Raw genomic sequence first — 23,097 nt, 5'->3', positions numbered from 1 at the left:
TCCCAAAACTTGGTCCATAGATCAAACACGCTTGCATGAATTAATATGAAACTCGGTACACATATAGATCTCATCGGGCCGAACAACTTTCCCCCGGTCAAGTTTTACGCCAGCCCAACAGGAAGTCGGCTATTATTGGTTGTTTGGAAAACGCTTCCTGTGGAATGCGAAGTACTCCTCCTAGAAAATTCACCGTGTCCCCTCCAAACTCGGTGTGCATGTAGTCAAGACTTTGAGGATGCTAAATTGCGGACGGATTTTTGATATCTCGAACGGTTTGGCCGTGGCGAGGAATCGAATTTATGGCGAGAAAAGAGAAACACGAAGTGGAATAACTTCTGCATACATTAACTGATCTTGATGAAACTTCAGCAGTGTGTTCGTGGTAAGAGGCCGATCAGATGGATGTAACTATTGTGATTCAAAGTTATAGCGCCACCAACTGGCAGCAGGAAGTTTGTCACTTTCAACATGCTTTTGACAAAAGTGGGGGGGTTAGTTTTAACTCCAGTAAAAAAAACTCAGTTCATATATTGATCTCATCGACCCGGACAACTTTCTAATTTAAAGTCATTAGCTCTGACCATCAGGAAGTCAGATATTTTGGTCTGAATGTGGATTTTTTTGCAAAATCAGCCTCTGAATTTTTAGCCACCTTTATCTAAGTGGTTATTTTATTCCCACCAAACTTTTTCAACATGATAAAAATATATTAATGATGCTAAATTGTGAACGGATAATAAATATCTCAAACGGTTTTGCTATGGTGAGGGATTAAAGTAATGTCAAAAAAGTAAACACTAAAAGGCTCATATATTCTAAAAATGTAATTATACACCATTTATTACTACATAAAAGTATACAAATATCAGAACTTAACTCATTTTATTCTTTTTTTTTCAATTTAAGAATGAAGTTTAAGTTTAAAAACTGCCAGAATGGTTGTTTAGTCTAAACAATAAATAAATAAAGTCAAACATAGTGCTATACTGCCCTCTTGTGTTCAAAATCAGGTAGGCCTATTATATCTATATAAAAATATACTAGGTATGTGACGGTGAGAATATTTTACCACCGGTTAACTGACGTGTGACACTGCTGGGGGCTTTTTAATCGCTAACTTAAAAACGAAAGTAAAATATGTTCGTCCGCACGGACATTGATAATGGTGCGGAGCAGAGCGAGCGTTTTCAATAAATTCCTATGGAAGGAGGAATGACCTAAGAAACGTTGACTCTGTTCTGCTCGTTCCTCGCTGAGGACGCGCACCATTATGAATGCCTGTGCAGCCGTGAGCATTTTAGTTTCATTTTCGGGGCGGATTGCTTGAATGTATTTAAAAAAAGCACAATGTTGTGTTTTATTGCGACTGTACAAAAATATAAGTTACCACTTTGCAGTTTGAATGATGTACTGAACAAAATGACAGAGTATGTTTTTATGTGTCCACTGTTCAATCGCGCCCTCGTTTTAGTGATTCCCAAGTTATTTTTTCATTTAAGTTTTTTTCATTGTTCTAATCAGGTCAGGCAAGTAAAATGATCTGTCTTATCCCTTACATTTTTATATAATTATATAAATATATAATACACTACTGTTCAAAAATTTGGCGTCAGTAAGATTTTTAAGCTAAGTTTCTTCTGCTCACCAAGGCTGCATTTGTTTGATCAAAAATACAAACAAAAACAGTAATATTGTAAAATAGTATTCCAATTTAAAACAGCTGCTTTCTATTTTAATATATTTTAAACTGTTATTTATTCCTGTGATCAAAGCTGAGTTTTCAGCATCATTATTCCAGTCGTCACTGTCACATGATCCTTCAGAAATTATTCTAATATGATGATTGATGCTCAAGAAACATTCATTATTATTTTAAATGTCGAAAACAGTTATGTACAGTCTTTGATGAATAGAAAGTTCAAAAGAACAGCATTTATCTGAAATCTAAAGCTTTTGTAACATTAAACACTACCGTTCAGAAGTTTGGGGTCAGTAATAATTTTTATTTTATTTTTGGGGGAAAGAAATAAATAAATCAATACTTTTATTCATCGAGAATGAGTTAAACTGATAAAAAGTTACAGTACAGACATTTATAATGTTAAAAAAAATTATATTTGAAATAAATGCTGTTCTTTTGAACTTTACATTCATCAACACATTTTGAAAAAAAATCTGTACACAACTGTTTTCAACATTGAAAATAATAATTAATATTTATTGACCATCAATCATCATATTAGTATGATTTCTGAAGGATCATGTGACACTGAACACTGGAGTAATGATGCTGAAAACTCAACTTTGATCACAGAAATGAATTACTATGTAAAATATTTTAAAATTGAAAACAGCTGTTTTAAATTGGAATAATATTTCACAATATTACTGTTTTTGTTTGTATTTTTAATCAATGAATGCAGCCTTGGTGAGCAGAAGAGACTTCTCCTAAAAACATTAAAAATCTTACTGACCCCGAACTTTTGAACAATAATATATATATATATATATATATATATATATATATATATATATACATATACATATACATATATATGTATGTGTGTGTATGTATGTATGTATGTATATATATATATATATATATATATATATATATATATATATATAGCTGCGAGCAGCGATGGAGGGCCAAAGCCGGCGGTACCGCCACCCCGGTGCCTTTAGGTAACTAAAGGCACCGGGGTTGCGGTGCCACCGGCTTGGGCCCGTAATCGCTGCTCGCAGCTATATTTTGTTATTATTATTATTTTTTTCTACTTCTCGGGCACTTTTGGGCCCCTTAACATGCTCGAAAACTCTTGAAACTTTGCACACAGGTCAGAACCCGCGGCCATCAGGGCCGCGCTGAAGCTGGTACCCGGGCGTGGCAGGGGGGCTCGACAGCGCCCCCTGGAACAGAATCTGAAATCTTGGACACATACAAGAACGTATTAGTATGAAACTCGGTACACATATAGATCTCATCAGGCCGAACAACTTCCGCACTCTATGTTATTAGCTCCGCCCAACAGGAAGTCGGCTATTATGGGTTGTTTGAAAAACGTATGCTCTGGAATTTGAAATACTCCTCCTAGAGAATTCATCCGATCGCCACCAAACTCGGTGTGCATGAAGACAAGACATTGAGGATGAAAAATTGCCAGGGGATTTTTGATATCTCGAACGGTTTGCCCGTGGCGAGGAAACGAATTTATGGCGAATAATGGAAACAGGAAGTGTGTTATAACTTCTGCACACATTAACTGATCTTGATGAAACTTCAGCAGTGTGTTCGTGGTAAAAGGCCGATCACATGGATGTGACTATTGTGAGTCAAAGTTATAGCGCTACCAACTGGCAGCAGGAAGTGTGTCACTTTCAAAATGCTTTGAAATCACCCTCTTATTTTTACCCGATTTGCTTCAAACTTTATGTGTATAATGTAGACACACGGCAGATGTAGACCTGTGAAAGGTTTATTGATATCTTAAATACTGTTGCCGTGGCAACGCATCAAACTTTAATATTCTTTTCAGATGCTTTTGAGACTCTTAACATACTTGAAATTGGATGAAACTCGACAGACACATCACATTTATTAGCCAGTAGACATGTACAAAGTTTCAGAAACGGGCGTGGTGAGGGGCTCAGTAGCGCCACCTTTAGTCAAAAATGGGGGCTTAGTTTTAAGTAGAGTCACAAAAATCGTTATGTATATTGTTCTCATCAAGCCGGACAACTTTCTAATTTATAGTCATAAGCTGTGAACGACAGGAAGTGAGATATTTTGGTTTGAATGTGATTTTTTGAAGAATTCTCTCCCTCTCTCTCTCTGCCTCTGCGTCTCTGTGTGTGTGAGGGGTGGGGGGATTTGACTTTTGAGTGAGATTTGTTTAAAATTCCTGTTTTTCAAGGTTTCAGGGGCTTTTGGGGCCTTTAACGTGCTCGAAAACTCTTGAAACTTTGCACACAGGGTCAGAAACCGCGGCCATCAGGGCCGGGCTGAAGCGGGTACCCGGGCGTGGCAGGGGGGCTCAACAGCGCCCCCTGGAACGGGATCCAAACACTTGTCCATAAATCAAACACACTTGCATGTAATGATATGAAACTCGGTACACATATAGATCTCATCGGGCCGAACAACTTTCGTGCTCTAAGTTTTACGCCAGCCCAACAGGAAGTCGGCAATTATGGGTTGTTTGGAGAACGCTTGCTGTGGAATTTGAAACACTTCTCCTAGAGAATTAATTAAATCGCCACCAAACTCGGTGTGCATGAAGTCAAGACATTGAGGATGCTAAATTGCGGACGGGTTTTTGATATCTCAAACGGTTTGGCCGTGGCGAGGACACGAATTTATGGCGAGAAAAGAGAAACACGAAGTGTTATAACTTCTGCACACATTAACTGATCTTGATGAAACTTCAGCAGTGTGTTCGTGGTAAGAGGCCGATCAGATGGATGTGACTATTGTGAGTCAAAGTTATAGCGCCACCAACTGGCAGCAGGAAGTGTGTCATTTTCAAAATGTTTTTGACAAAAGTGGGGGGGTTAGTTTTACCCACAATTACAAAAATCAGTACGTATATTGGTCTCATCGAGCCGGACAACTTTCTAATTTACAGTTATTAGCTCTGACCAACAGGAAGTCAGATATTTTGGTTTGAATGTGGATTTATTTGCAAATTCAGCCTCTGCATTTTTACCCACTCCTGCTAAGTGGTTTATTTTATTCACACCAAACTTTTTCAACATGATGAAAATACATTAAAGATGCTAAATTGTGAACGGATATTGAATATCTCAAAAGGTTTTGATATGGCGAGGGATTAAAATAATGTAAAAAAAGGAATCAGAAAACATCTCATATCTTTAAAAAATTTAATTATACACCATTTATTTTTATATAAAATTATACAAATATTAGAACTAAACCTATTTTATTCTGTTTTTGCAATTCAAGAAGTATTAAAAAGTTAAAAACAGGCTATTTAGTGCTATTTGGTTCAACAAAAAAGCAAACATAGGGCTATACTGCCCTCTTGTGTCCAAAAGGATATCAAAATAGTATATAAAACGTTTTACTAGGTAGGCCTATTGTATTTAAATATACATTTATTAGGTATATGACTGTGAGGATATTTTCCCATCGGTTAATCGACGTGTGACACGAGCGGGTGCTTTTAAATCGCTAATATAAAAGTGAAAGTAAAAAAACGGACGTCTGCACGGACATTGATAATGGTGCACGTTGGAAAGAATGATACTTTTAAACATAACATTAAACCGCCATTAGGTGTCGCCAGGCGACCATCTTAATGAGCGAGTCATTGATTCATTCGTTCAAACGATTCGTTCCAATGACTGAGTCATTCATGATTGAGACAGATGTTTATGGATTGACCATTGAATCTTTGAGTCAAGCGATTCGTTTCAAAATGCTGAATCATTCAGTAATGAGAAAACAATTGTTGCTGTGAGATGTACGATGGTTCTGCTGTGATCTTTAACTATTTTTGCTGCTGAAACAGAACAAAAACAGTCAATATTGCATCTAAAATGTAAGTGACTTAATTGTAACTGTTTATTAACCTGTTGTATGAAATCAATGTCACAGTTTCAATCGTGATTGTATTCAGGAAATAGTTGCCTACTCGTCAAGTGAGGTTGCTTAACTCTATCATATGTTATAAAATATATAAAAACTCCATATTTGTCATTTTTATAGTCAGTATGTTGTTAACTGGGTTGCTTTTTTGTGTGCTGCGCTCATTTGTTTACAATTCTCCTGGAGAAGCAGCATGAGCCTCAGCAGTGCAACCTTGTTACCATTGATCAGTAATACATTTATTATTAACTGATGATTGCCACTTAAAATGAATGTAATGAAATTAGAATAATCTCTCGTTTTAGTGATTCCCAAGTTTTTTTTTTTTTTGTTATTGACGTTCTAATCAGGCTATACTCTGGTCGGGCAAGTAAAATTCTCTTTCAGGTAGGCCTATTGTATTTATATATAAATATATTAGGGATGTGACTGTGATAAAATTTTCCCACCGGTTAATCGACATGTGACACCGCTGAGGGCTTTTAAATCGCTAACTATAGTATACTATATACTAGTAAAATACAGACGTCCGCACAGACATTGATAATGGTGCGGAGTAGAGCGAGCATTTTCAATGTATTCCTATGGATGTAGGAATTAACTAAAACATTTTATTTATGTTTTTGTGTCCACTGTTCAACCGCAACCGCGTCACACACACATTCCAGAATTGCAATCTTGACATTCATTATAGCCCTAATACAATATAATAATAAAAATAGTCAACCTAACATAAACGAATTACACTGCTCTGTTTAAATAGTCAGTAGTACAATCTGTACCATTCACAGTAAGCAGAGCTCCACTGTGATGTTTCCAAGAACATTTTTGCGCGTGTGAAGAGGATGATTTTTTCCATCGATATTGGAACACGAGTGAAGTACAAAGCCTATAATAAAGAGTTTATAATAAAGAGTTAGTTTAGCATCCAAATACATCGCAAAAATTGAAACATTTTGATTCTAATGAGAGGGTTACGTGAGACCAACACTGCTTACTTTCGTTTTTATTTTTACATTAAATTTAAAGGATTTGTTGTGGAATATTTTGAGTGTATCATAAAATCAGAATAAGGTAAGACAAGTAATATTTTCTGTCTTATATATATATATATATATATATATATATATATATATATATATATGTGTGTGTGTGTGTGTGTGTGTGTGTATATATATATATATATATAGATATAGATAGATAGATATTTATATACACACACACACATTTATATATATATATATATATATATATATATATATATATATGTGTGTGTGTGTGTGTGTGTGTATGTATGTATATGGGCCATTCTACAGAATTGGTGCAAACTGCTGTCCCTCATCCAAAAAACACATTTGAAAAGCATTTAATTATTAAAATCTTAGATGTTTACTAAGATCCTTCAATTATCTATTGAAACCCACAATAATATTTAAGATATCAGTAAGCTTTACATATATAAAATCATTATTTATGGGCTACTTTCAATTAGGAGGTGGCTGTCCCAAACCCTAACCCCTAAATTTCAACTTGTGAAAATTATAATGAAAAAAATTTTGCAAATTTTTCCATTCTTGTTTTAAAAAATATATTTTTGTTTTCTTTTAAAAAATGAAGTTAAAAAAAATATTTTTTTTATTTTTAAATCATGAAACTTTATCTAAAAAAACTTGTCCCGCATTTTCATGTCACTACCAAAACAGTGAATGTTGTAGTCCATTGGCTGAGACTGATTTTAACCACACACCTACATTTTTGATCAGGAAATATTCCTGTGTCCCTCTCTCTCATGTGCTATATGGTGAGTAGATTGATCCCATCATTTTGAAGTAAATGTGTTCTAAAGTCTAAAAATCTGTGTTGTAACTTTAAGGAATGTCACTACCAAACTCATTTTTTCTGCTATTGAGAAAACTTTTTTGGATGTTATTCCATAAAATTTAGTTGTTATATGTGTTCAACTGTTCTGACCAGTGATTGCTAACCATGTGCTGATTAGCATCTTCGAGCTAGGCTCAAAAGTATCTAAAATTGTCACTACCAAAACAGTCACAACCGTAACATGTCTTGAAGTTTCGGTTGTGACATTATTGTTTTGGTAGTGACAAAAGGGAACACATAATCCTTTATTTGGAGGAATAAACTACATTTTAGTACAGTTATGCAAATAATTACTACTGTAGTATGTTTTAGTAGTGTTTTAGTATGCAAGATTCTGTTAAAATTCTGTAATGTGATGAGGTTACAATTACTTAAGGTTGCAGTCCATGATACTAGCTTAGGTGTAAGGTTGTTGTCAGTAATGTTAATTTCTATGATTAACTTGACAGGGAGAATGACAGAAAACACCAACATGACAAAAAAAAAAAAAAAAACTACAACAGAGAGACAGAGAGAATACAAACAAAGGTTGAGGGAAGACCCAGTGAAGTACGAGGAATACTTAAAGGATTAGTTCACTTTAAAAAAAACTTTTGCTGATAATTTACTCACCCCCATGTCATCCAAGATGTCCATGTCTTTCTTTCTTCAGTCGAAAAGAAATTAAAGTTTTTGATGAAAACATTCCATGATTTTTGTCAATATTATGGACTTCAATGGGCCCCAAACGGTTCAAGGTCCAAATGACAGTTTCAGTGCAGCTTCAAAGGGCTTTAAACGATACCAGACGATGAATAAGGGTCTTATCTAGCGAAACGATCGGTCATTTCAAAAATGATTAAAAAAGTTTAAGTTTTATAAGCACAAATGCTCGCCTTGCTCTGTTCTTCTTGCTTCTGTTTTCATCAAAAACCTTAATTTCTTTTTGACTGAAGAAAGAAAGACATGGACATCTTGGATGACATGGGGGTGAGTAAATTATCAGCAGAAGTTTTTTTTAAAGTGAACTAATCCTTTAAGGAAAGAAATAGAAAGAAATAAGAAACAAAGGGAAGGGAAGAAGGAAGGTTGAAGAGTATCAGTGAATTATCTGACAGGGAGCAAAGACAGGTCAGAAAAGCATGAAGGAAAAGACAGAAAAGACACAGGATGATGGTGAAAAGACAAAAAGAGGTGGAGACATTTTGCAGGGCTTCCACACCACCTGGCACTTCCAGTGAGGGTGATCAGACACCAGTACACACACACACACACACACACACACACACACACACACACACACACACTTCAGTGGTTCTGGAGATTTATCTGAATGAGGAAAATTATTCTGAAATTAATGTTTTATGTAAACACACACACACAGTTCAGTGGTTCTGGAGATTTATCTGAATGACTCAAACAAAATGTTGAAAATGTGAAAATAAAACAAAGTGGTTCTGAAACAGTCTACATTGTAAGTTGTTGTTGTTTTTTAGGAAGAAAAATCTATGAGCATACCTCTTCTCACTTGCACCTCAAGACCCAAAGTATAGAATAGCTCTAGGTGTGCTTATAAGATCTTTACTGTCAGATGTGTGTCTGCTATATGTACTGACTGCATATGTGCATCATAGTTATTTATTTATATTAACATAAAATGTGGACAGTCTGATTCAGCCATGGCAAACTAAGTATTGTGGTCACTACCAAAACATTACTGTCACTACCAAAAATGTGAAGTCACTACCGTAACATGGGATGTTTTGTCAAAAATAAAGTATATTGAATTATCAACTAAGATGTTATGATAGTGTTTGGTTCAATGCATATTCAAACTAATGAATCCTTAACTTTGAAATCAGTATGATAAATTTTATGCCTTCTACAAAGAAAGATTGGGTTCAAAATACAACAAATCTCATAAATTACATTTAAAATATTATTAAAATTATAACCTTTATTGATTTAACCTGTAAAAATATTTTTTTTAAATAGAAAAAAATATATTTATAAGGTAGATGTAAACAAAATCTTAATAGGTCATTATAAGCCTTCTTAATAAATTATTTAATATTGTGTTTCGGTAGTGACAAATTTGGGGAGAAGGAAAATATTCCAGGATTTTCTAAAAATACAATATGAGAATTAACTGCACAATTACTAGAAAAGCGTACCTTGGATATTATACAATTTACATACATGCAAAATTTGTGTAAAAAAACAAAAAAAATTCAAGATGTTTCCAACTCTGACTTTGCACCAATTCTGTAGAATGGCCCATATATATATATATATATATATATATATATATATATATATATATATATATATATATATAAATATAGCTGCGAGCAGCGATGGAGGGCCAAAGCCGGTGGCACCGCCATCCCCGGTGCCTTTAGGTAACTAAAGGCACCGGGGTTGCGGTGCCACCGGCTTGGGCCCGTAATCGCTGCTCGCAGCTATATTTATATATATATATATATATATATATATATTTAGGGCCCGAGCACCGATGGTGTGAGGACCCTCTTGGAATTGCTCTGTTTATTATTATTATTAGGGCCCGAGCACCGATGGTGTGAGGACCCTCTTGGAATTGCTCTGTTTATTAGGGCCCGAGCACCGATGGTGAGAGGACCCTATTGTTTTTGCTCCGTTTATTATTCTTCTTCTTCTTCTTCTTCTCCAAAATGAATCGCTTTTTAGAGGGCCTAAACATGCTCGAAAACTCATGAAACTTTGCACACGCTTCAGAAGTGGTGAAAATTTACGTGTGATATGGTTTTCAGAATTGGGGGGGGCAAATTCGGTAAATTATTGCCCCCACATTTTGCCCCGGCTCCTGGTTTCACGTACAGGTATGAAATTTGGTACATACATGTAATGACCCAATACCTACAGAAAAGTCTCTTGGAGCATAGCCCTAAACACAACAGGAAGTGAGCTGTTTTGAACTTCCTCCTAGATTTTGGGCATTTTTCGTAATTTCCTGATGTTGTACTTTAACGAACTCCTCCTACAGATTTGATCTGATCCTCTTCAAATTTGGTGAGTGTAATCTTAAGGCCGTTGTGACGTTAAATTGCGAAGATCTAGAGTTTTCGTCGAAGGGTGTGCCCTCGGCGGCCTGACAAATGTTCACCCAATTTCGGCCTTCTGGTTATATATGCTTGATCAGATAAGTTCAATATTAATGTTGCTTGCAGTTCCGATGTTGCTAGGCAACCACAGACAGCCTGCAGTAACTCAGGCATACAATTTCCAATCTGTCCCAAACTTCACATGTTTGATAAGAGTCCTGTCCTGAACACATGACCATGCTCATATTTGGTTATAGCAATAGCGCCACCTGCTGGTTGCAGGAAGTGTGGCAAATACAAAACATGCTCGAAAAATCATGAAACTTTGCACACGCTTCAGAAGTGGTGAAAATTTACGTGTGATATGGTTTTCAGAATTGGGGGGGGGGGGGGGGGCAAATTCGGTAAATTATTGCCCCCACATTTTGCCCCGGCTCCTGGTTTCACGTACAGGTATGAAATTTGGTGCATACATGTATTGACCCAATACCTACAGAAAAGTCTCTTGGAGCATAGCCCTAAACACAACAGGAAGTGAGCTATTTTGAACTTCCTCCTAGATTTTGGGCATTTTTCGTAATTTCCTGATGTTGTACTTTAACGAACTCCTCCTACAGTTTTGATCTGATCCTCTTCAAATTTGGTGAGTGTAATCTTAAGGCCTTTCCTAAAGGCGCCGGGTGGCGGCGGCAGGGGTGCGAGGGCCCTTTTCATCGCTGCTTGCAGCTTTAATTATTATTATTATTATTCTTCTCCGCATTTAATTGCATTTTTGAGGGCCTAAACATGCTCGAAAACTCACGAAACTTTGCACACGCGTCAGAACTGGCGAAAATTTACATCTGATATAGGTTTCAGAATTGGGCGGGGCAAAATGGCTCGATAGCGCCACCTATAAAAGTTCAACGGAGTGCGCCTCCCCCTGTGTTCCACGTACGTGTACGAAATTCGGTACATATGTGTAAGGACCTAATACCTACAAAAAAGTCTCTTGGAGCGTAGCTCTAAACACAACAGGAAGTCAGCCATTTTCAACTTCCTCTCTGATTTTTGTGCACTTTTTGCCATTTTCAGGCCTCGTACTTTAACGAACTCCTCCTACAGTTTTAATCTGATCATCTTCAAATTTGGTGAGTGTAATCTTAAGGCCTTTGCGACGTTAAATTGCGAAGATCTTGAGTTTTCGTCGAAGGGCGGGCCCTCGGCGGCCTGACAAATTTTGATGTTTCGCCATGAAACAGGAAGTTGCTGTAACTCAGGCATGGAATGTCCAATCTGCCCCAAACTTCACACTTTTGATAAGCGTTCTGTCCTGAACACATGACCATGCTCATATTCAGTTACAGTCATAGCGCCATCTGCTGGCAACAGGAAGTGACATGTTTAACACTCTTGTGGACTCCTGATAACATATAAAAAAGTGCCAGCAAGTGCTAAACATGCTAACAACTTACTAGAAACATGCTAAAACATGCTAGCAAACACTTAGCTAAGTGCTAAAGCATGCTATTACTGCAATTAAATAGGAATTTGCTGTAACTCAGGCACGGAATGTCCAATCTGCCCCAAACTTCACACGTTTGATAAGAGTCATGGCCTGAACACATCTACATGAGAATATTCAGTTATAGTAATAGCGCCACCTACTGGTAACAGGAAGTGTCATGTTTAACACGTTGATGCCGTTCTAGCAACATGTTAAAAATGCCATTGACTTCTAAAAATGCTAGAAACATGTTAAAACATGCTAGCAATACTTAGCTAAGTGCTAAAGCATGCTAATTCAATGAAACAGGATGTTGTTGTCACTCAAGAAGGCAATGTCCAATCTGCGCCAAACTTCACACTTTTGATAAGCGTTCTGTCCTGAACACATGACCATGCTCATATTCAGTTACAGTCATAGCGCCACCTGCTGGCAACAGGAAGTGACATGTTAAACACTGTTGTGGACTCCTGATAACATATAAAAAAGTGCCAGCAAGTGCTAAACATGCTAACAACATACTAGAAACATGTTAGCAAACACTTAGCTAAGTGCTAAAGCATGCTATTGCTGCAAATAAATAGGAAGTTGCTGTAACTAAGGCATGGAATGTCCAATCTGCCCCAAACTTCACACTTTTGATAAGCGTTCTGTCCTGAACACATGACCATGCTCATATTCAGTTATAGTCATAGCGCCACCTGCTGGCAACAGGAAGTGACATGTTTAACACTCTTGTGGACTCCTGATAACATATAAAAAAGTGCCAGCAAGTGCTAAACATGCTAACAACATACTAGAAACATGCTAAAACATGCTAGCAAACACTTAGCTAAGTGCTAAAGCATGCTATTACTGCAATTAAATAGAAATTTGTTGTAACTCAGGCACAGAATGTCCAATCTGCCCCAGACTTCACACGTTTGATAAGAGTCATGGCCTGAACACATCTACATGAGAATATTCAGTTATAGTAATAGCGCCACCTACTGGTAACAGGAAGTGTAATGTTTAACACGTTGATGCCGTTCTAGCAACATGTTAAAAATGCCATTGACTTCTAAAAATGCTAGAAACATGTTAAAACATGCTAGCAATACTTAGCTAATTCAATGAAACAGGATGTTGTTGTTACTCAAGAAGGCAATGTCCAATCTGCGCCAAACTTCACACTTTTGATAAGCGTTCTGTCCTGAACACATGACCATGCTCATTCAGTTACAGTCATAGCACCGCCTGCTGGCAACAGGAAGTGACATGTTAAACACTGTTGTGGACTCCTGATAACATATAAAAAAGTGCCAGCAAGTGCTAAACATGCTAACAACATACTAGAAACATATTAGCAAACACTTAGCTAAGTGCTAAAGCATGCTATTGCTGCAATTAAATATGAATTTGCTGTAACACAGGCATGGAATGTCCAATCTGCCCCAAACTTAATATGTAACATGCAAGAAACATGCTAGCAACACATAGCTAAGTTCTAAAGCATGCTAGAAATGCTAAAGGAAGTTGTTGTAACTTAGGCATACAATGTCCAATCTACCCCAAACTTCACACGTTTGATAATAGTTATCTCCTGAACACAAGTCCATGCTCATATTCAGATATAGTCATAGCGCCGCCTGCTGGCAACAGGAAGTGACGTTTAACACTATTCTGGACTCCTAATAACATATAAAAAAGTGTCACCAACTGCTAAACATGTTAACAACATACTAGAAACATGCAATCAAATACTTAGCTAAGTGTTAAAGCATCCTATTACTGCAATTAAATATGAATTTGCTGTAACTCAGGCATTCAATGTCCAATCTACCCCAAAATTAATATGTAATATGCTAGAAACATCATAAAACATGCTAGAAATGCTAAAGGAAGTTGTTGTAACTCAAGCATACAATGTCCAATCTGCCCCAAACTCCACATGTTTGATAAAAGTCCTGCACTGAACACATCTACATAGCGATATTCAGATATAGACATAGCCCCACCTACTGGCAACAGAAACTGACATGGTTAACACAGTAATGCAGTACTAACCACATAACTATTGTGTACTAAGCATGCTAAAAACATACTAAACATGCTAGCAACTACTATATATACCTCCTTAAATGCACATTGTCCAACCATGCTCTGTCTTCCTAAAGCCACCGGGTGGCGGCGGCACGGGTGCGAGGGCCCTTTCATCGCTGCTTGCAGCTTTAATTATTATTATTATTATTATTAGGGCCCAAGCCCTGAAGGGGCGAAGGCCCTATTGTTTTCGTTAGGATTATTATTATTATTATTATTGTTCTTCAAGGGTTCGGGGGCTTTTGGGGCCTTTAACGTGCTCAAAAACTCATGAAACTTTGCACGCAGGTCAGAACCCGCGGCCATTAGGGCCGGGCTGAAGCTGGTACCCGGGCGTGGCAGGGGGGCTCAACAGCGCCCCCTAGAACACAATCTTAAATCTTGGACACATACAAGAACGTATTAGTATGAAACTCGGTACACATATAGATCTCATCGGGCCGAACAACTTTCGCACTCTAAGTTATTAGCTCTGCCCAACAGGAAGTCAGCTATTATGGGTTGTTTGAAAAACGCATGCTGTGGAATTTAATGTACTCCTCCTAGGGAATTGATCCGATCCACACCAAACTCGGTCAGCATGAAGTCAAGACATTGAGGATGCTAAATTGCGGACGGATTTTTGATATCTCGAACGGTTTGGCCGTGGCGATGAAACGAATTTATAGCGAGAAAAGATAAACAGGAAGTGTGTTATAACTTCTGCATACATTAACTGATCTTGATAAAACTTCAGCAGTGTGTTCGTGGTCAGAGGCCGATCACATTGATGTGACTATTGTGAGTCAAAGTTATAGCGCCACCAACTGGCAGCAGGAAGTGTGTCACTTTCAAAATGCTTTGAAATCACCCTCTTATTTTTACCCGATTTGCTTCAAACTTTATGTGTATAATGTAGACACACGGCAGATGTAGACCTGTGAAAGGTTTATTGATATCTTAAATACTGTTGCCGTGGCAACGCATCAAACTTTAATATTCTTTTCAGATGCTTTTGAAACTCTTAACATACTTGAAATTGGATGAAACTCGACAGACACATCACATTTATTAGCCGGTAGACATGTGCAAAGTTTCAGAAACGGGCGTGGTGAGGGGCTCAGTAGCGCCACCTTTAGTCATAAATGGGGCGGTTAGTTTTATCAACAGCAACAAAACTTGGTATGTGTATTGTTCTCATCAAGACGGACAACTTTCTAATTGACATTAACCATCTCCGACCAACAGGAAGAGAGATATTTTGGTTTGAATGTGGATTTTCTGAAGAATTTTCTCTCCCTCTCTCTGTGTCTCTGTGTGTGTGAGGGGAGGGGGGGATTTGACTCTTGCTTTTATATTGTTAATCAAGGTTTCAGGGGCTTTTGGGGTCCTTAACGTGCTCAAAAACTCTTGAAACTTTGCACACAGGTCAAAACCCACGGCCATCAGGGCCGGGCTGAAGCTGGTACCCGGGCGTGGCTGGGGGGCTCAACAGCGCCCCCTTGAACGGGGTTCTAAAACTTGATCCATATATCAAACACGCTCGCATGAATTAATATGAAACTCGGTACACATATAGATCTCATCGGGCCGAACAACTTTACCCCGGTCAAGTTTTACGCCAGCCCAACAGGAAGTCGGCTATTATGGGTTGTTTGGAAAACGCTTGCTGTGGAATGTGAAATACTCCTCCTAGAAAATTCACCGTGTCCCCTTCAAACTCGGTGTGCATGTAGTCAAGACTTTGAGGATGCTAAATTGCGGACGGATTTTTGATATCTCGAACGGTTTGGCTGTGGCGAGGAATCGAATTTATGGCGAGAAAAGAGAAACACGGAAGTGGAATAACTTCTGCATACATTAACTGATCTTGATGAAACTTCAGCAGTGTGTTCGTGGTAAGAGGCCGATCAGATGGATGTAGCTATTGTGAGTCAAAGTTATAGCGCCACCAACTGGCAGCAGGAAGTGTGTCACTTTCAACATGCTTTAGACAAAAGTGGGGGGGTTAGTTTTAACTACAGTAAAGAAAAAATAGTTTTTATATTGTTCTCATCAAGCCGGACAACTTTCTAGTTTACATTCAATAGCTCTGGCCATCAGGAAGTCAGATATTTTGGTCTGAATGTGATTTTTTTTGCAAAATCAGCCTCTGAATTTTTAGCCACTCCTCTTAAACTATTTATTTTATTCGTACCAAACTTTTTCAACATGATGAAACTACATTAAATATGCTAAGTTGTGAATGGATAATAAATATCTCAAACGGTTTTGCTATGGCGAGGGATTAATGTCCAAAAAGGAAACACTAAAAATCTTCTAAAAATGTAATTATATACCATTTATTTCTATATAAAAGTATACAAATATCACAACTAAACCCATTTTATTCTGTTTTTGCAATTCAAGAAGAATGAAAAAGTTAAAAACAGGCTATTTAGTGCTATTTGGTTCAACAAAAAAGCAAACATAGGGCTATACTGCCCTCTTGTGTCCAAAAGGACATCAAAATAGTATATAAAACTTTTTACCAGGTAGGCCAATATTGTATTTAAATATACATTTATTAGGTATGTGTCTGAGGATATTTTCCCACCGGTTAATCGACGTGTGACACGAGTGGGTGCTTTTAAATCGCTAATATAAAAGTGAAAGTAAAAAAACGGACGTCCGCACGGACATTGATAATGGTGCACGTTGGAAAGAATGATACTTTTAAACATAACACTAAACCGCCATTAGGTGTCGCCAGGCGACCATCTTAATGAGCGAGTCATTGATTCATTCGTTCAAATGATTCGTTCCAATGACTGAGTCATTCATGATTGAGACAGATGTTTATGGATTGACCATTGAATCTTTGAGTCAAGTGATTCGTTTCAAAATGCTGAATCATTCAGTAATGAGAAAACAAGTTGCTGTGATCTTTGTTTAACTATTTTTGCTGCTGAAACAGAACAAAAACAGTCAATATTGCATCTAAAATGTAAGTGACTTAATTGTAACTGTTTATTAACCTGTTGTATGAAATCAATGTCACAGTTTCAATCGTGATTGTATTCAGGAAATAGTTGCCTACTCGTCAAGTGAGGTTGCTTAACTCTATCATATGTTATAAAATATATAAAAACTCCATATTTGTCATTTTTATAGTCAGTATGTTGTTAACTGGGTTGCTTTTTTGTGTGCTGCGCTCATTTGTTTACAATTCTCCTGGAAAAGCAGCATGAGCCTCAGCAGTGCAACCCTGTTACCATTGATCAGTAATACATTTATTATTAACTGATGATTGCAACTTAAAATGAATGTAATGAAATTAGAATAATCTCTCGTTTTAGTGATTCCCAAGTTATTTTTTTGTTATTGACGTTCTAATCAGGCTATACTCTGGTCGGGCAAGTAAAATTCTCTTTCAGGCAGGCCTATTGTATTTATATATAAATATATTAGGGATGTGACTGTGATAACATTTTCCCACCGGTTAATCGACGTGTGACACCACTGAGCGCTTTTAAATCGCTAACTATAGTATACTATATACTAGTAAAATACAGACGTCCGCACAGACATTGATAATGGTGCGGAGTAGAGCGAGCATTTTCAATTTATTCCTATGGATGTAGGAATTAACTAAAACATTTTATTTATGTTTTTGTGTCCACTGTTCAACCGCAACCGCGTCACACACACACACACATTCCAGAATTGCAATCTTGACATCACAGCCTGTTCATTATAGCCCTAATACAATATAATAATAAAAATAGTCAACCTAACATAAACGAATTACACTGCTCTGTTTAAATAGTCAGTAGTACAATCTGTACCATTCACAGTAAGCAGAGCTCCACTGTGATGTTTCCAAGAACATTTTTGCGCGTGTGAAGAGGATGATTTTTTCCATCGATATTGGAACACGAGTGAAGTACAAAGCCTATAATAAAGAATAGTTTAGCATCCAAATACATCGCAAATATTGAAACATTTTGATTCTAATGAGAGGGTTACGTGAGACCAACACTGCTTACTTTCGTTTTTATTTTTACATTAAATTTAAAGGATTTGTTGTGGAATATTTTGGGTGTATCATAAAATCAGAATAAGGTTAGACAAGTAAAATTTTCTGTCTTATATTTATATATATATATATATATATATATATATATATATATGTGTGTGTGTGTGTGTGTGTGTGTATATATATATATATATATATAAATATAGCTGCGAGCAGCGATGGAGGGCCAAAGCCGGTGGCACCGCCATCCCCGGTGCCTTTAGGTAACTAAAGGCACCGGGGTGGCGGTGCCACCGGCTTGGGCCCGCAATCGCTGCTCGCAGCTATATTTATTATTATTATTATTATTATTATTTTGTCAACCTTTCGGGCACTTTTGGGGCTCTTAACATGCTCGAAAACTCTTGAAATTTTGCACACACGTCAGAACCCGCGGCCATCAGGGCCGGACTGAAGCTGGTACCCGGGCGTGGCAGGGGGGCTCGACAGCGCCCCCTGGAACGGGATCCGAACACGTGTCCATAAATCAAACACGCTTGCATGTAATAATATGAAACTCGGTACACATATAGATCTCATCCGGCCGAACAACTTTCGTGCTCTAAGTTTTACGCCAGCCAAACAGGAAGTTGGCTATTTAGCGTTGTTTGGAAACGCATGCTGTGGAATTTAATGTACTCCTCCTAGGGAATTCATCGATTCGCCTCCAAACTCGGTGTGCATGAAGTCAAGACATTGAGGATGCTAAATTGCGGACGGATTTTTGATATCTCAAACGGTTTGGCCGTGGCGAGGAAACAAATTTATGGCGAAAAAATGAAACAGGAAGTGTGTTATAACTTCTGCATACATTAACTGATCTTGATGAAACTTCAGCAGTGTGTTTGTTGTAAGAGGCCGATCGCACAGATGTGACTATTGTGAGTCAAAGTTATAGCAACACCAACTGGCAGCAGGAAGTACATCACTTTCAAAATGCTTTGAAATCAGTGTCTTATTTTTACCCGATTTGCTTCAAACTTTATGTGTACAATGTAGACACACGGCAGATGTAAACCTGTGAAAGGATTATTGATATCTTAGATACTGTTGCCGTGGCAACGCATCAAACTTTAATATTCTTTTTTGATGCTTTTGAGACTCTTAACATACTTGAAATTGCATGAAACTCAACCGACACATCACATTTATTAGCCAGTAGACATGTGCAAAGTTTCAGAAACGGGCGTGGTGGAATGGCTCAGTAGCGCCACCTTTAGTCAAAAATGGGGGCTTAGTTTTTCCTAGAATCACAAAACTTGGTATGTGTATTGTACTCATCAAGACGGACAACTTTCTAATTTACATGAACCATCTCCGACCAACAGGAAGAGAGATATTTTGGTTTGAATGTGGATTTTCTGAAGAATTTTCTCTCCCTCTCTCTGTGTCTGTGTGTGTGTGAGGGGAGGGGGGGATTTGACTATTGCTTTTATATTGTTAATCAAGGTTTCAGGGGCTTTTGGGGTCCTTAACGTGCTCAAAAACTCTTGAAACTTTGCACACAGGTCAGAACCCACGGCCATCAGGGCCGGGCTGAAGCTGGTACCCGGGCGTGGCTGGGGGGCTCAACAGCGCCCCCTTGAACGGGGTTCTAAAACTTGATCCATATATCAAACACGCTCGCATGAATTAATATGAAACTCGGTACACATATAGATCTCATCGGGCCAAACAACTTTACCCCGGTCAAGTTTTACGCCAGCCCAACAGGAAGTCAGCTATTATGGGTTGTTTGGAAAACGCTTGCTGTGGAATGTGAAATACTCCTCCTAGAAAATTCACTGTGTCCCCTTCAAACTCGGTGTGCATGTAGTCAAGACTTTGAGGATGCTAAATTGCGGACGGATTTTTGATATCTCGAACGGTTTGGCCGTGGCGAGGAATCGAATTTATGGCGAGAAAAGAGAAACACGGAAGTGGAATAACTTCTGCATACATTAACTGATCTTGATGAAACTTCAGCAGTGTGTTCGTGGTAAGAGGCCGATCAGATGGATGTAGCTATTGTGAGTCAAAGTTATAGCGCCACCAACTGGCAGCAGGAAGTGTGTCACTTTCAACATGCTTTTGACAAAAGTGGGGGGGTTACTTTTAACTACAGTAAAGGAAAAATAGTTTGTATATTGTTCTCATCAAGCCGGACAACTTTCTAATTTACATTCAATAGCTCTGGCCATCAGGAAGTCAGATATTTTGGTCTGAATGTGAATTTTTTTGCAAAATCAGCCTCTGAATTTTTTGCCACTACTCTTAAACTATTTATTTTATTCGTACCAAACTTTTTCAACATGATGAAACTACATTAAATATGCTAAATTGTGAATGGATAATAAATATCTCAAACGGTTTTGCTATGGCGAGGGATTAAAGTAATGTCCAAAAAGGAAACACAAAAAATCTTCTAAAAATGTAATTATATACCATTTATTTCTATATAAAAGTATACAAATATCACAACTAAACCCATTTTATTCTGTTTTTGCAATTCAAGAAGAATGAAAAAGTTAAAAACAGGCTATTTAGTGCTATTTGGTTCAACAAAAAAGCAAACATAGGGCTATACTGCCCTCTTGTGTCCAAAAGGACATCAAAATAGTATATAAAACTTTTTACCAGGTAGGCCAATATTGTATTTAAATATACATTTATTAGGTATGTGTCTGAGGATATTTTCCCACCGGTTAATCGACGTGTGACACGAGTGGGTGCTTTTAAATCGCTAATATAATAGTGAAAGAAAAATAATGATAATGTTGCACACACAAATCACACACATGTGGGAAAGAATGATGCTTTTAAACAACACTAAACCGCCATTAGGTGTCGCCAGGCATCCATCTTAATAAGCGAGTCATTGATTTGTTCGTTCAAACGATTCGTTCGAATGAGTCGATCATGATTAAGACAGATGTTTATGGATTGATCATTCAATCTTTGAGTCAACCGATTCGTTAAAAATGCTGAATCGTTCAGTTATGAGAAAACACGTGATGCGTGATGGTTCTGCCGTGATCTTTGTTTAACTATTTTCGCTGCTGAAACAGAACAAAAACAGTCAACATTGCATCTAAAATGTAAGTGACTTAATTGTAACTGTTTATTAACCTGTTGTATGAAATCTAGGGGTGGGAGAAAAAATTGATTCTTAGATGCATCGCGATGCGGACGTGGACGATTCTGAATCGATTCACAAATGTCAAAAAATCGATTCTCTAAAAAAATATTTTTTCTAATAACGTAATATTGACGGAAGGCAAAAGGCGGAACTCTAAGCGGACGTGCGTGCAGTCTGTGGCGCGCACATAACAGAGAAGTTTATTCTGCTCACCAAGGCTGCATTTATTTGATTAAAAATACAAACAAAAACAGTAATATTGTAAAATATTATTCCAATTTAAAACAGCTGCTTTCTATTTTAATATATTTTAAACTGTTATTTATTCCTGTGATCAAAGCTGAGTTTTCAGCATCATTACTCCAGTTGTCACTGTCACATGATCCTTCAGAAATTATTCTTATATGATGATTGATACTCAAGAAACATTCATTATTATTTTAAATGTCGAAAACAGTTGTGTACAGTCTTTGATGAATAGAAAGTTCAAAAGAACAGCATTTATCTGAAATCTAAAGCTTTTGTAACATTAAACACTACCGCTCAAATGTTTTGGGTTAGTAATAATTACAATTTTATTTTTGGGGGAAAGAAATAAAATAAATCAGTACTTTTATTTATGAAGGATGAGTTAAACTGATCAACAGTTACAGTAAAGACATTTATAATGTTAAAAATATATATATTTGAAATATATGCTGTTCTTTTGAACTTTACATTCATCAAAGCATTTTGAAAAAAAAAATCTGTACACAACTGTTTTCAACATTGAAAATAATAATGAATATTTATTGAGCATCAATCATCATATTAGTATGATTTCTGAAGGATCATGTGACACTGAAGACTGGAGTAATGATGCTGAAAACTCAACTTTGATCACAGAAATGAATTACTATGTAAAATATTTTAAAATTGAAAACAGCTGTTTTAAATTGGAATAATATTTCACAATATTACTGTTTTTGTTTGTATTTTTAATCAATAAATGCAGCCTTGGTGAGCAGAAGAGACTTCTCCTAAAAACATTAAAAATCTTACTGACCCCGAACTTTTGAACAATAAAATATATATATATATATATATATATATATACATACATATACATATATATGTATGTGTGTGTATGTATGTATGTATGTATATATATATATATATATATATATATATATACATATACATATATATGTATGTGTGTGTATGTATGTATGTATGTATGTATATATATATATATATATATATAAATATAGCTGCGAGCAGCGATGGAGGGCCAAAGCCGGCGGTACCGCCACCCCGGTGCCTTTAGGTAACTAAAGGCACCGGGGTTGCGGTGCCACCGGCTTGGGCCCGTAATCGCTGCTCGCAGCTATATTTATTATTATTGTTGTTCAAGGGTTCGGGGGCTTTTGGGACCCTTAACAGACTCAAAAACTCATGAAACTTTGCACACAGGTCAGAACCCGCGGCCATTAGGGCCGGGCTGAAGCTGGTACCCGGGCGTGGCAGGGGGGCTCGACAGCGCCCCCTAGAACACAATCTTAAATCTTGGACACATACAAGAACGTATTAGTATGAAACTCGGTACACATATAGATCTCATCGGGCCGAACAACTTTCGCACTCCAAGTTATTAGCTCTGCCCAACAGGAAGTCAGCTATTATGGGTTGTTTGAAAAACGCATGCTGTGGAATTTAATGTACTCCTCCTAGGGAATTGATCCGATCCACACCAAACTCGGTCAGCATGAAGTCAAGACATTGAGGATGCTAAATTGCGGACGGATTTTTGATATCTCGAACGGTTTGGCCGTGGCGATGAAA

General features: G+C 37.3%; 1 protein-coding gene across 2 annotated transcripts in view; it reads right to left on the bottom strand.

Annotated features, from left to right (window-relative positions):
- Positions 1-23,097, bottom strand: part of LOC311299845 (cytosolic 5'-nucleotidase 3-like) — a 257,523-nt gene that overhangs the window by 177,636 nt on the left and 56,790 nt on the right. Inside the window, exon 1 of one of the 2 annotated variants that reach the window (XM_084423723.1) lies at positions 12,364-12,466. The exons of the other annotated variant lie outside the window; for it this stretch is intronic. The gene's annotated coding sequence lies outside the window, so the exon portion shown is untranslated. Of the gene's footprint in view, positions 1-12,363; positions 12,467-23,097 lie in introns of those variants that run through there. 2 annotated transcript variants of the gene reach the window in all.

Source organism: Rutilus rutilus, assembly GCF_951802725.1.
Source record: "Rutilus rutilus genome assembly, chromosome: 11".
Classification (NCBI taxonomy): Eukaryota; Metazoa; Chordata; class Actinopteri; order Cypriniformes; family Leuciscidae; genus Rutilus; species Rutilus rutilus.
Note: the sequence above shows the minus strand (reverse complement) of the source record. Positions and strands in the feature narration are given on the sequence as shown.